Raw genomic sequence first — 14360 nt, forward strand, 5'->3', positions numbered from 1 at the left:
ATATTTGTGTTCACTTTCAGAAGCACATTCTATGAAAGTGTTATGGATACAGTTGTTAAAAATTTTCAGTGTATGCATTCAAATGCTGTGACTCATCACCAGTTTATGGAAAGAAATAAAAAGCAATAAATGCGATGATTTTGTATCCTAATCTATGTTCGTGGGTTGAGTCATAGGAGAATTTTACAGAGATTTACTGTCTTGTCAATTCCAACTCAAGATTTTCTTGAAACAGAAGAAACTCTTACCAAATACTTAGGAATCAAAGATAAACAATGGCAGTGAGATTTAAGTTTTCTTACTGATATCACAGTGGGTATGAATGAGATGCACTGAAGCTCTAAGGAAAGACAAAAAGCTACCTTGTGACCCAGTTAGAAAAGTACAAGGGTTTACACTAAAATGGAAACTTTTTATAATGTAAATCAACAATAATTTTTATACCTTTAATGGTATGAATCAACATATAAAATATTTTAAATGATAAGCAGTATTATGTAAATTATCTGCAAAACCTACCCAAAATTGGAAGAATAAATTTAGAATTACTTTTCAATTTGTGCAATACTCCTTCACATTCCATCTTAATATTACTGAGTTGACACAAGAGACAATGTATTAACATAACTTGGACAAACATAGCTTTGAAACAGATAAACTTATGCTTCAAACAATTCTTCTAATAAAGATCTATTTGTCTTGTCAATGTGGAGGCGAATATTAAAGGCAAATTATTTTTGGTACTTGATTCAGTAATTGGATAACTTTTAAGCAGGTCTGGAAGAACTTGGGAATGTGTTTCTAGTTTTTTTTTTTTTTTTTTTGCTAGGATCCTCTCTGTCCGTGGGATTTTCCGGCAAGAATACTGGTGTGGGTTGCCATTTCCTTCTCCAGGGGATCTTCCAACCCAGGGATTGAACCCACGTCTCCTGCATTAACAGGCAGATTCTTTCCTAGCTGAGCCACCAGGAAAGCCCCAAATATAAACATAGATCAAATATTTCCAATAAAAATGTAGCATCTGGATGAGCTGTGCTGTGAGAGAAAAATACACCCTGAATTCCAAAGACTTAAAACAACCATACAAAGGAACATTTCTGGATAAACAACAAAGTCCTACTGTATAGCACAGGGAACTATATTCAGTAGCCTATGATAAGCCATAATGAAAAAGAATGTATATATGAACAACTGAATCACTTTGTTTCATATCAGAAACCTAACACAACATTGTAAATTAACTATACTTCAATGAAACAAAACGTTTACAAAGGAATATATCTCACCAATAATTTGTTATATTTTGATTACATGCCAACCCAATGATATTTTGGAAATATTGGTTAAATAAAATATTAAAATTAATTTCACCTGTTTCTGCCTTTTTCAATGTGGTACTTGAAGATTTTGCATTATTATTCCATTGGACAACACTGATTAGAATCCCTCCCTTCTGATTACCACCAGATTACCCCCGAGAGAATTATCCATTGTGATTAGGTCTGACAAGGGGCAGTTGAAGGCAGCTGCCTCCTTTCTCAGCTCCCACACCATGGAAACCCGTGGAACCTGATCCAAGGAGCCATGAACCTGGGCTGTCAGATGCTTACTCCTGGGACTTTGATTCTGGGCTGAGTGGTGCAGAGACAGATTCTGGGCTGAGTGGAAGCCAACCTTAACATGGTATCTGTGGCAGTGTGTGGACCAAACTGCATTGCCGCTACTGATGAGGGTGGGTTGGAGAATCAAACATAACGTCCACTACAGAAGCATAGCCGGAGGAATACGTAGAATCAGGCAAAGATGGCACCAAGCCGTGTGAAGAGAAAGCTAAATTTCCAAATAGGGAATAAGCAAGAAAGGTGGAAGCCAGGGAGATGGAAATGGAAGGAATGTGGATTGGAGAATGAGCTGAGACTAAGCATGAGGGTGGATGGGGTGGTAGTTGAAAGAAACACGCAAAGATTAAGTAAAATGCAGATAAGGACTCTGTGCCTGCCCTAACCAGCAGTCTTGCTAAGAAACCCATCCTTGGAGTCTTGGGGTGAGTACTTGGGATAATTCAAGAAAAAGGATTCTCTGGAACCATCCAATGCCATGGCAACCAAGGAGGCACTAATGGGGATTACTGTTGACAAAAGAAGCAACAGACACGACCTTTTCCCTCCATCCTGGCAGGGGTCGGGGAAGGGAGATGGTGCCCATTTCCTGTTCCCTCATCTTACATATAATGTATTCTACTGATAATATATTACATACAACACATTCTCTAAAGGCTAGGTCCTGTGCATCAGTGGTATGAAGGCTTAATTCCCAGAGATTTAACGGTTCATGGCTATCACGCCAGGTTTGATAAAGGGTCCAGCTAATAACTGGGCTCCTGTGACCAAGTCCCTACTTCATGCTCTGGTTCCAATGGCATCTCCCTTTCTCATTCCTGGGCCCGAGTCTCTGTGTCAGTGCTTTGCTTGGGATGTTGTTTGCTCCTCCCATAGGTGGGAAATGTTCCTCAAACCACAGCCCTGCTTTCAGTTCCACGACTGGCGCTCACCCTTTATCTGACTTAGCCAGATCCCAGATGCTCCCAGACTTCCCATGGCTTGCTCCCGATGCTCCTGTGTTGAAATCATCTGTGACAAAACTCCTTGGTCTCTGGAAGTCTGACTACCCACGTGAGCGGATCATTCCTTCAGACACTCTGTTCCGTCTGCACGTCTGAACCTCCTCACTTGGCCTTGGCTCAGAGCCCCTCCCCATGTGTCTCCTGCGTTGCAGTTTATTCCTGGGTGTCTGGTCCTGTCAGGAGCTGCAAGATCACAGTCACTGATCTGGGCAGATCCAGACAACTCTGTTATCTCAGTTCTCTCTGCCTAGAAGAAAATCTTTCAGATAACTAATGAGAACCTATCATATTGCATAGAGAACTCTACTCAGTGATCTGTGGTGACCTAAATGGGAAGGAAATCCAAAAGAGAGGGGATCAAAAAATGGGCCAAAGAACTAAACAGACATTTCTCCGAAGAAGACATACAGATGGCTAACAAACACATGAAAAGATGCTCAACATCACTCATTATCAGAGAAATGCAAATCAAAACCACTACGAGGTACCATTTCACGCCAGTCAGAATGGCTGCTATCCAAAAGTTTACAAGCAATAAATGCTGGAGAGGGTGTGGAGAAAAGGGAATCCTCTTACACTGTTGGTGGGAATGCAAACTAGTACAGCCACTGTGGAGAACAGTGTGGAGATTCCTTAAAAAACTGGAAATAGAACTGCCATACAACCCAGCAATCCCACTGCTGGGCATACACACTGAGGAAACCAGAAGGGAAAGAGACACGTGTACCCCAATGTTCATCGCAGCACCGTTTATAATAGCCAGGACATGGAAGCAACCTAGATGTCCATCAGCAGATGAATGGATAAGAAAGCTGTGGTACATATACACAATGGAGTCTTACTCAGCCATTAAAAAGAATACATTTGAATCAGTTCTAATGAGGTGGATGAAACTGGAGCCAATTATACAGAGTGAAGTAAGCCAGAAAGAAAAACACCAATACAGTATACTAACACATATATATGGAATTTAGAAAGATGGTAATGATAACCCTGTATGCAAGACAGCAAAAGAGACACAGATGTATAGAACAGTCTTTTGGACTCTGTGGGAGAGGGCAAGGGTGGGACGATTTGGGGGGATGGCACTGAAACATGTATAATATCATATAAGAAACAAATCGCCAGTCCAGGTTCGATACAGGATGCTTGGAGCTGGTGCACTGGGATGACCCAGAGGGATGGTACGGGGAAGGAGGTGGGAGGGGGGTTCAGGATGGGGAACACGTGTACACCCATGGCGGATTCATGTTGATGTGTGGCAGAATCAATACAATATTGTAAAGTAAGAAAAAAAAAAAAAGAGGGGATATATGTACATGGGTAGCTGATTCACTTTGCTGTACAATAGAAACTAACACAACATTACAAAGCAACTATACTCTGATAAAAATTAAAAAAAAAAAAAAAAAGAGAGAGTGAAAAGTTGAAAGCTTTTGCTCTAAGAGCAAAAAACAAGATAAGGGTGCCCAGTTTACCACTCCTATTCAACACAGTACTAATGTCATAGTGAAAGTATCTCAGTCATGTCTGACTCTTTGTGACCCCATGGACTGTAGCCCACCAGGCTCCTCTGTCCATGATGTTCTCCAGGCAAGAATACTGGAGTGGGTGGCCATTCTCTTCTCCAGGGGATCTTCCTGACCCAGGGATCGAACCTGGGTCTTCTGCACTCCAGGCATATTCTTTACCATCTGAACCACCAGAGCCAGAGCAGTTAGGCAAGATAAAGATATAAAAAGTATCCAAATCAGAGAGGAAATAGTAAAACTAAAAAAAAAATCTTTCTTTGAGGGAGCCAGTAAAACTCACCCTATTCTTTCTGGCTATTACTTTGATCAATACCATCTCAATGAGCTATTTCTCTCACAGCTGTCTTCGCCTATTGTTTTTCCCAAGAGACTGACTTCTGTGGCCACTTTTCTCTGAATGAGCTCCATGAGGACAAGAGTATTCAATATTTAGCTGACTTGATATATACCATGTACTCAGAAAAGAACCTGGCACACAGTAGGTGCTCCATAAATAATCACTATAAAGGAAAAGGAAACTATGACTTAAGACTCCTCAGAGGGGTCAATACATGTTAACAGTAACCAGTACCCAGGTTTATATATACAGAATAAATCTTACTTATAGCATCACAGGTAGTTCTGGTTTTATCCATGCTAGTCTTAAGAACACCCTATGACATATGAAAGCAGGAACTCTTTTCCTCCCCATTTGGATGTACATTTCAGTTTTTGCCCACCTTTCCACTATCACTGCTGGCCAGTTTTCCCAGCCACGAACCCAGGTGATGTCACCCTGATCCAGCAGATCCCACCAGCCAGCCTTTCCTTATTATCTCCCTCCTGGGTCCCTACAGAAGCCTCCTAACTGGTCTTCCTCACTTTCTTTTTCCCCGACTCCTCAACTGTCCTCTGCAAGTGGCCACTGATTGTCCTAACACTGTGAATTGCACCGGAGACAGCGTGGGTGTCAGAATGGCCAGAAGGTGACTCACCACCTCGCTATTTGAAGAAGGACATGATACGGTCAGCTAGAACCACCTTGAGAAGTTGACCGCTGCTTTGGGAGCACAGTCCATTGGACTCTGTCTCAGAGTTATGAGGGTTACATGTCAAACTTCCCCTTCTGTCTCTTACCCAGTTTCAATTTTATCCCTGAGTCATTCAGTGGTCAGCAATTTGAGCTGATGCTTCCTCTGGTTTCCTTGGTTGGAACCCCAGGCAGCTCTGAGCTGAAAAGACTGACCCATGGCCCCCAGTGTGAGCGATACTACCTGTTCCATTCCTCGGGCAGCGGAATGTCTTGGGAGCCAGGACACCTGGCTTCTAGGCCTGGCTCTGCCACTAGCTGCATGGCTTAGGGCAAATCACATCACCTCTCTGGGCCTGTGTTCACACCTGAGAAATGAAGGGGTTGCATCATATTAGTGATTCTCTGCTTTGAATTTTTTTTTCTCCCTCCCAATTACAGCCAGTGATACAGATTTACCTATAAGACACACATTCATAGGCCAATTTTGGGTGCTAACTAATTCCATCCCTTTCTTCCCCCACTCAAGAAAGCCTATCCAAATGCAAGGGAAGGACAGAGAAACTTTGTTTTTATTAATATTTTAAAAAATAATAATCTGCAAACTTGATATTTTGACTGTAATAGCATTACACTTACTGAGGATTTAATTACCCACCTTGAAAATAAAAAGAGAGAGAAGGGGAGGGAGAAAAAGAGCATAAGGAAGAAAAACTCATCACTTTAATAGTGAGGAATCGCACAAAAGATGGGTAACAGGGACCTATTGGCTCCCTGGTTGTTCTTGGTCTCTCTACACCTCCCATCCTGTGAGGTTCTCATTAAGCTGAGAGTTACACAATCATTTTTTAATATAAAGCCCTACAGGGAGGCCAATGACGTCAGCTCGTGTTCAACTAAAACAAAAATCAATACTTATGCTTTTCTGGGAGAAAACTTGTCAGAAAAGCATCTCTTCTCCAGTATGGCTTTTCCTCTGAGATTTTTTTCATTGGAAGCTTCATGCGGTTTTTAACTTCGCTGCTGCCTTACTGATCCTGGTGTCAGATGTGACTCTGCAGACATCTACGCAGTCTTATTTACAGGTCTTATGAGTCACCCTTGACAACTGTTTGATTTGTGAACCAAGGTGGGCAGCTGCTGAATTATGTACCTCTAAAGTCTTCATCCAGCATCCAGGTCCTGCAAACAGCCTGGCTTAAGTTACTGTCCTCTGCCTGGTTTCACCTGATCTTGTGTACTTTTCCACGCTCTTGCCTAAAAGGAATGCACCATGCTGCTTCACCAGTAATTTTTCTTAGCAACGTTTGTATCCATTTTTCAGCCTTATCCCTTTGTAAAAAAAAAAAGATGTATCACCACTGTCTCACTGTAAGGCTGTCTCTTGCCTATGCTAATTCTTCCTATTGTATTTTGATTCAACACCCTTGCCAGCAGCATTCTTTCTGTCACCTATGTCTTCAGTGTCTCTTCTTTAATAGATTGTAAGCTGTAGGAGGGCAGAGATTGTGTCCAGTTTATTCACTGCTCTTTACCGCTGTCAAGAACTGATACAAAAGGTACCAATAAGTAGTTGTGGACTTCAAGGGTGATTGACAGACTGAATGCAGAAGTAAACGACTGGAACTACTCCTGGCTAGAAAAAGACCCTGATGCTGGGAAAGATGGAGGACAGGAGAAGGGGATGACGGAGAGAATGAGATGGTTGGATGGTATGACCGACTCAATGAACATGACTTTGAGCAAACTCTAGGAGATGGTCAAGGACAGGGAAGGCTGACATGCTGCAGTCTGTGGGGTTGCAAAGAGTCAGACACGACTGAGCAACTGAACAACTCCTGGCTACTGATTTCCTGCGTTAGCATGTAAACAGGCTCTGGTTTTGCTCATTTTTCATGATAAACACACAAACACTGAAAAAGAAAACTGTCAACCCCACACAATTCACTCCTAACTTTTAGAGTTAAAGGACTGGAAGTATGTGTCAGCATTTGCTGTTTGCAGCTCCTCAGATCCCATTTCCCCTTAGACCTCTGCAGTCTGGTATCTGTTACATGCACAAGAGTGAAGCTGCTTCCACCAACACCATCAAGAACCTACATGTTGCCAGACTCAATGGACAACTTTTTGTCCTCATTTGATCTCCTGACTCTAAATCCTAGAAGTATTTGAATGTCTGCTGAATGAATTTATTATTCTCATAGAAGCAGAAGAAAATTATTTATATTCTCATATAAATAATTTTAAAAATACATGCCCACTCCTGGGTATATATCTGGAGAAAACCATAATTCAAAAAGATACATGTACCCCATTGTTCATTGCAGTACTGTTACAATAGCCAGGACATGGAAACAACCTAAATGTCCATCAACAGATGAATGGATAAAGATGATATAGTGCATATACACAACGGAATATTAGCCACGAAAAAGAATGAAATGATGCCATTTGCAGCAACTTGGATGGACTTAAAGATTACCGCACGAAGTGAAGTGAGTCAGAAAGAAAAAGATAAATATCAGATGATATCATTCATATGTGGCATCTTGAATATGACACAAAGGGCCTTGTTCACAAAACAGAAATACACCTACAGACATAGAACATAAACGATGGTTACCAAAGGGGAAAGGGGGGAGGGATAAATCAGGAGTTTGGGATTAGCATATACACACTATCATATATTAGATAAACAAAGGCCTTCTGCATAGCACAGAGAACTAAATTTAATATTAACATTTTATAATAACCTACAAGAATCTGAAAAAATAGATACATATGTATATATAACTGAATCGCTTTGTTGAAACTAACACAAGATTGTAAACCAACTATACTTCAATAAATAAATACAACCTAAAAAATAAAAATAATAATGAAACACAAAAATGACAACAAAAATAACCATTGCTTCAGTTTTCCCTAACGATTAGCTTAAGGGAAGCCAGGTACAAAACCAGTTAGAGGTTATAGAGGTGCGTTTGTTTACTGATTCACTTATTCATTGAAACATACACATGTAGTGAATCCCGTTATGTGCCAGGTTTGGGGGGAAACAGACAAGGCAACAGATTTCATGGGGCCTTCCGCTGGTTGTACCATCCAACGATGAGATAGCTAACTTTGAATTAAAAAAAAAAATGAAACTGTTAACATGTAATATTTGTATAGAGAAGGCACACAATTACAAATGTTCAGTCTGATGAATTTTGAGAGACTGAACACGCGAGTGTTAAGAGCACCTGGATTAAGAAACAGACCATTAACAGAATTCCCACTGTGTCTCCTTCTAAACACTCCTTCACTTCTGCAATAACTGTTAACCTGACTTTGATGTCACAGGCCACTCTTCCTGTTTTTGTGCTCTGTATAAGCGAAATCCTATAGAATACGCCTCTCATTGCCTTGCTTCTCTTGCTCAACACTGTGTTTTGGGGTATTCATGGATAATGTGGTAAGTGGCTGTGGATCATCCATTCTCCACTGCTGTCTGAACTCTCAGCAAAGACCCTCAGCCTTCCACAATATTATGCTTCCCTCTCTCCCAATAGGGCTTCCCAGGCGGCTCAGTGGTAAAGAATCTGTCTGCCAACACAGGAGACCCGGGTTTGATCCCTGGCCAGGAAGATCCCCTGGTGAAGGAAATTTAAACCCACTCCAGTATTCTTGCCTGGAGAATCCCCACGGACAAAGAAGCCTGGTGGGCTACAGTCCATAGGGTCGCAAAGACTTGGACTTGATTGAGCAACTGAACAACAAACAAAACTCCCCCAATAACATTTCCCATCCCCCTTTCCGTGCTTTCTCTCCATACTTATTATCACCATCTAACATCCTGTACATTTGATATATTTTGTTTATTATTTGCCATGCCTGGAATGTGAGTTCCATGGAGCTAGATAAGTGCTCAGTAAATACCTTTTGAACAAATGAATCTCGGCTACTGCTGCAAGGCTCCCAGCTTGCCCAGAGCAGGGGATGGGGCGGAGAGGGGAGGGGAATGCCATGTCGCCCAGACAGAACAGATGGGGCAGGTCTGCAGCAAAGTGCCATTTAGCAGGAGATGCCAACCTGATGTGGAGCCAGGTGTGGTCTCCCACTGTGACATCTGTACCACAGCCATGAATACCAATGTGAAACTCCTCCATAAAATGCTTGCAAATGATTTTTTTTTTAAGTTTACTAAAACTGAAAAAGAAAAAGGTCCAGAAATATCTATCAATAGGGAATATCCTTTGGGATCCTGGAAAATTGGATGAGAACTTTCTGTCTTTGTATTATTTTGCATCCTTTGAATTATTAATAATAAGGTCTTTGACTTAGTGATTAAAATGTAAAGAAAAACACACCACAGTTAAGTAGAAATTATCCTAGTATTGTAAAAAAAAAACCACTGAATATTTTACAAACTGATAGCAAAGATATCACAACAGCTTACATTTTGTAAAAATCACAACTTATCACAATAATAGAAGAGTGCCTGGCTTATAAGGAAGCACTCAACTATTTCTTGAATAAATGAATGAAAACATATTAATATGTTCAGTCATCCCTCTAGGTCAAATGAGAAAAAAATCATTTAATAAATGCTGAAAGAGCATTAAAAAATAATTCATATTAAAAAAGTATATATGTATAACTGAATCACTCTGTTGTACAGCAGAAATTAACACAACATTGTAAACAAGTGTACTTCAATAAAAATAAAAAATAATTCAGCATCCATGTCTGATGAAAACTCTTGGCATGTGTTAAAGAAGGTTTCCATCGAATGCCTCTCTGCAAACCACTGCAATCTGGCTTCCCCTGGCACCATGCCATGGAGGCTGCATTCCCCAAGGCGCTCAGTGCCCTATATACTGCCAAACCCAATGCACTTGGATGGGGACCAATAAATATGTAATGAATTAAGGAGTGGATGATCAAAGAATCTCAGATCAACAGTCAGCATCGTCCTTAACAATAAAACATCAGACCTTGTCTCTTTCAAGTCAGAAGCTGAACCAGGATATGAGCAACCGCTGTTTTCTGTTGTTTTTCTGGAAGCTCGAACAAAAACAAACAAAAAACCATGGAGACAAAACAAGGTATAGCTCTTGGCAGTGAGACAAAAACGATCTTTCCTTGCATGAAACCTAGGAGAATCATCAAAAAACGATCAGCAATAAGAAAAGAGTCCTGGAAATTTACAAAATACATACTCAAAGAGCAACAAATTTTCCCCAAAACCAGCAAACGGAATGTCCATGCAATGATATGATGAAACAGCTGAGAAAGTACGATATAAAGAAGGCAGGGGGTATTTTCTGGTGGTCCAGTGGTTAAGACTTGGTGCTCTCACTGCTAGGACCAGGTTCAATCCCTGCTTGAGGAACTAAGATCCCACAAGTCTAGTGGAATGGGCAAAAAAAAAAAAAAAGGCACAGATTCTCATGAATAAATAGTAAAGCAATTTAGGTGAAAGAAAATTCTAGCTTTACAAATTGAAAAAGTTGTGTGGAGAATGCTGCTGCTACTGCTGCTAAGTCGCTTCAGTCGTGTCCGACTCTGTGCGACCCCATAGACGGCAGCCCACCAGGCTCCCCTGTCCCTGGGATTCTCCAGGCAAGAACACTGGAGTGGGTTGCCATTTCCTTCTCCAATGCATGAAAGTGAAACGTGAAAGTGAAGTTGTTCAGTCATGCCCAACTCTTAGCGACCCCATGGACTGCAGCCTACCAGGCTTCTCTGTCCATAGGATTTTCCAGGCAAGAGTACTGGAGTTGGGTGTGTGGAGAATAAGACTTCTTTAAAAAAAAAAAAAATAGCTGAATGTGAAAAATAAATGATGCTTACGTTGTGAATTCAATATTAAATTCTAGGTGAAACAGACAAATTGGATATCTTCCATAAACAGATCACATACAGCGTAATTATGAGAGAGGGTCAAGGTCATTAAAATGGGGCTGATATTGCCCTACCCTAGAAAGCATATCTCACTTCCTCTGTTGCTGTTTGTAATTACTCTCTGAAGTCCCTGAACTTGTAACCTCAGTTTCCCTAAGATGATAATCTGCTCTCTTACAGAAGTGACTTCACAAACATGGGACAGTGTAGAAACAAGAATAGAGGGGATGGACAGATAGGTCCAACTTGAGCCCTTTAGGTTCAGCAGAGAGTTTCTATGGTCCTTGTGATAATTTGTAATTTTTGCATGCTATTTAATGTGTGTGGAACACTTAAAAGAACTTTAATATCTAATGTACATTTATTTTGAAATTTTATTGATTGAATTATCACAGGAAGCACTAGGCATATGGTGATAAAAAAGATGGATGAAGTCTATGCCTTAATGATGGCAGATGGGCGCAGGGAACAAACAAATACACAACTAACATTACTTCAAAAGTGATTGATGCACCTATAGTCAATTAATCTATGGCAAAGGAGGCAAGGAAACACAGGTAGAAAAAAATATCCATCCCTTCAACAAGTGGTGCTGGAAAAACGGACTAGCCACGTGTAAAACAATGAGATAAGAGCATTTCCTCACACCATACATAAAAATAAGCTCAAAATGGTTTAAAAACCTTAATGTGGGTCATTTGTAGTGATGTGGATGAACCCAGAGTCTGTCATAGGGAGTGAAGTAAGTCAGAAAGAGAAAAACAAATATTGTGTATTTACGCCTATATACGGAATCTAGAAGAATGGTACAGATTAACCTATTTGAGGGGCAGGAATAGAGATGCAGACATAGAGAATGGACTGTGGACACATCACGGAATGAGAGGGTGGGATGAATTGAGAGAGTACTTTGGCCACCTCATGCGAAGAGTTGACTCATTGGAAAAGACTCTGATGCTGGGAGGGATTGGGGGCAGGAGGAGAAGGGGATGACAGAGGATGAGATGGCTGGATGGCATCATTGACTCGATGGACGTGAGTCTGGGTGAACTCCGGGAGTTGGTGATGGACAGGGAGGCCTGGTGTGCTGCGATTCACGGGGTCGCAAAGAGTCGGACACGACTGAGCAACTGATCTGATCTGATCTGATCTGTAAAATAGCAGCTAATGGGAAGCTGCTGTGGAACAGGGAGCAGAGCTCAGTGCTCTGTGATGTCTTAGCTGGATGGGCTGTGTCCACGTGCTTAGTCGTGTCCCACTCTTTGCGATCCCATGGACTGTAGCCCTCCAGGTTTCTCTGTCCATGGGGTTTCAAAGCAAGAATACTGGAGCAGGTTGCCATTTCCTTCTCCAGGGGATCTTCTCAACCTAGGGATCGAACCCACGTCTCCTGTGTCTCCTGCATTGCAGGCGGATTCTTTACCCGCTGAGCCATTGGGGAAGCCCAACAGGATGGGAAGGAGGCTCAAGAAGGAAGGGATATATGTATACATATAATGAATTCATGCTGCTGTATAGCAGAAACTAACACAACATTGTAAAGCAATTATTATGTGTGCATGCTCAGTCATGTCCGACTCTTAGGACCCCATGGACTGTAGCCTGCCAGGCTCCTCTGTCCATGGGATTTCCCAGGCAAGAATATTAGAGTGATTTGCCATTTCCTTCTCCAGGGAAAGCAATTATACTCCAATTTTGCCAAGAAAAGACCTACACAGTGATAAGAGAATAGACTCTGTATGATTTCAATACCTTTAGACTATGAAATTTTTGCACCTTGTTTTATGTCCCTGGATATGTTCCAGTGTCTCCTAGTTTACAGCTTATGGGAATGTGAATAGAATTTGTATGCTACTGTTGTGTGAAAATTGTATAAATCTTAATTATGCTTAATTGGTTCATAGTGCTTTCCAGGTCTACATATCCTTCTACTTCTCTGTCCTTCCTGTTAGTCACTCAGTTGTCCTAATCTTCGTAACCCCATGGGCTGTAGTCCACCAGGCTTTTCTGTCTGTGGAATTCTCCAGGCAAGAATACTGGGGTGCATTGCCGTTTCCTTCTCCAGGGGATTTTCCTGACCCAGGGATCGAACTTGAGTCTCGTGCATTGCAGGGTTCTCCTGCACTGTGGGCAGATTCTTTACCATCTGAGCCACCTTCTCTGTATATTCATTCTATTAACTTTTGAGTGATTGATATTGAAACTCCAATTAGAAATCTTAATTTATCTACTTAAAAAATATTTGTAATACATAGTGGGATTATATGTAATCTTGTTCGATATTTTCCAAGGCTTCTGTAAATGTGTTATTGAAAGCGTTAGTTGTTCAGTTGTGTCTGACTTTTTGCAACCCCATGGACTGTAGCCTGCCAGGCTCCTCTGTCCATGGAATTCTCTGGGTAAGAATACTGGAGTGGGTTGCCATTCCTTTCTCCAGGGGATCTTCCAGACCCAAGGATCAAACCTGGGTCTCCTGCATTGCAGGCAGATTTTTTACCATTATACTTTCATAATTAAAAAAAAAACTTTTAAAACAACAATAACTAAAAAAAAAAAGAAAAGGCCTAAATGTAAGACCTGAAACCATAAAACTTCTAGAAGAGAACACAGGCAGAACAGTCTTTGACGTAAATCATAGCAATATTTTTTTGGATCTGTCTCCTTGGGCAAAACAAAAGCAAAATTAAACAAATGGCATACAATTAAACTTAAAATCTTTTGCACAGCAAAGAAAACCATCAACAAAATGAAAAAAACAATCCACAGAATGGGAGAAAATATTTGTAAATGATGTGACCAACCAAGAGTTAATATCCATAACATACAAACAGCTCATACACCTCAACATTAAATAAAAAAGGCAATCAAAAAGTGGGCAAAAGACATGAATAGATATTTTTCCAAAGAAGACATACAGATGGCTAATGAGCACATGAAGAGATGCTCAACATCACTAATTGTTAGAGAAATGCCAACCGAAACAATAATGAGATATCACCTCACATCTGTCAGAATGGCTGGTCATCAAAAAGTCTACAAATTAAAAAAAAAGTCTACACATACTAAATGTTGGAGAGGATATAGAGAAAAGGCTGCCCTGGTACACTGTTGGTGGGAATGCAAACTGGTGCAATCACTATGGAAAACAGTATGAACATTTTCTCAAAACTTGGACCTTCCATGTGACCCAGCAATTTCATTCCTGGGTATATATCCAGAAAAAGACAAAAACATTAATTCAAAAAGATACATGCACCCCAATATAGTAGCAGTACTACTTATAATAGCCAAGACGGGGAAGCAATTC

The 14360-nt window shown here is 40.9% G+C and overlaps 1 long non-coding RNA gene across 1 annotated transcript in view; it reads right to left on the reverse strand.

The window, feature by feature from the left end:
• Positions 1–14360, reverse strand: part of LOC147345236 (uncharacterized) — a 111352-nt gene that overhangs the window by 60844 nt on the left and 36148 nt on the right. The window contains exon 2 of the long non-coding RNA XR_015154617.1: positions 5409–5532. This is a non-coding gene — a long non-coding RNA (uncharacterized LOC147345236). The remainder of the gene's footprint in view (positions 1–5408; positions 5533–14360) is intronic.

This window comes from Bos grunniens, chromosome 25 (genome assembly GCF_055505025.1).
Source record: "Bos grunniens cultivar Pamir isolate PY7600 chromosome 25, Bosgru_T2T1.0, whole genome shotgun sequence".
Lineage (NCBI taxonomy): Eukaryota > Metazoa > Chordata > Mammalia > Artiodactyla > Bovidae > Bos > Bos grunniens.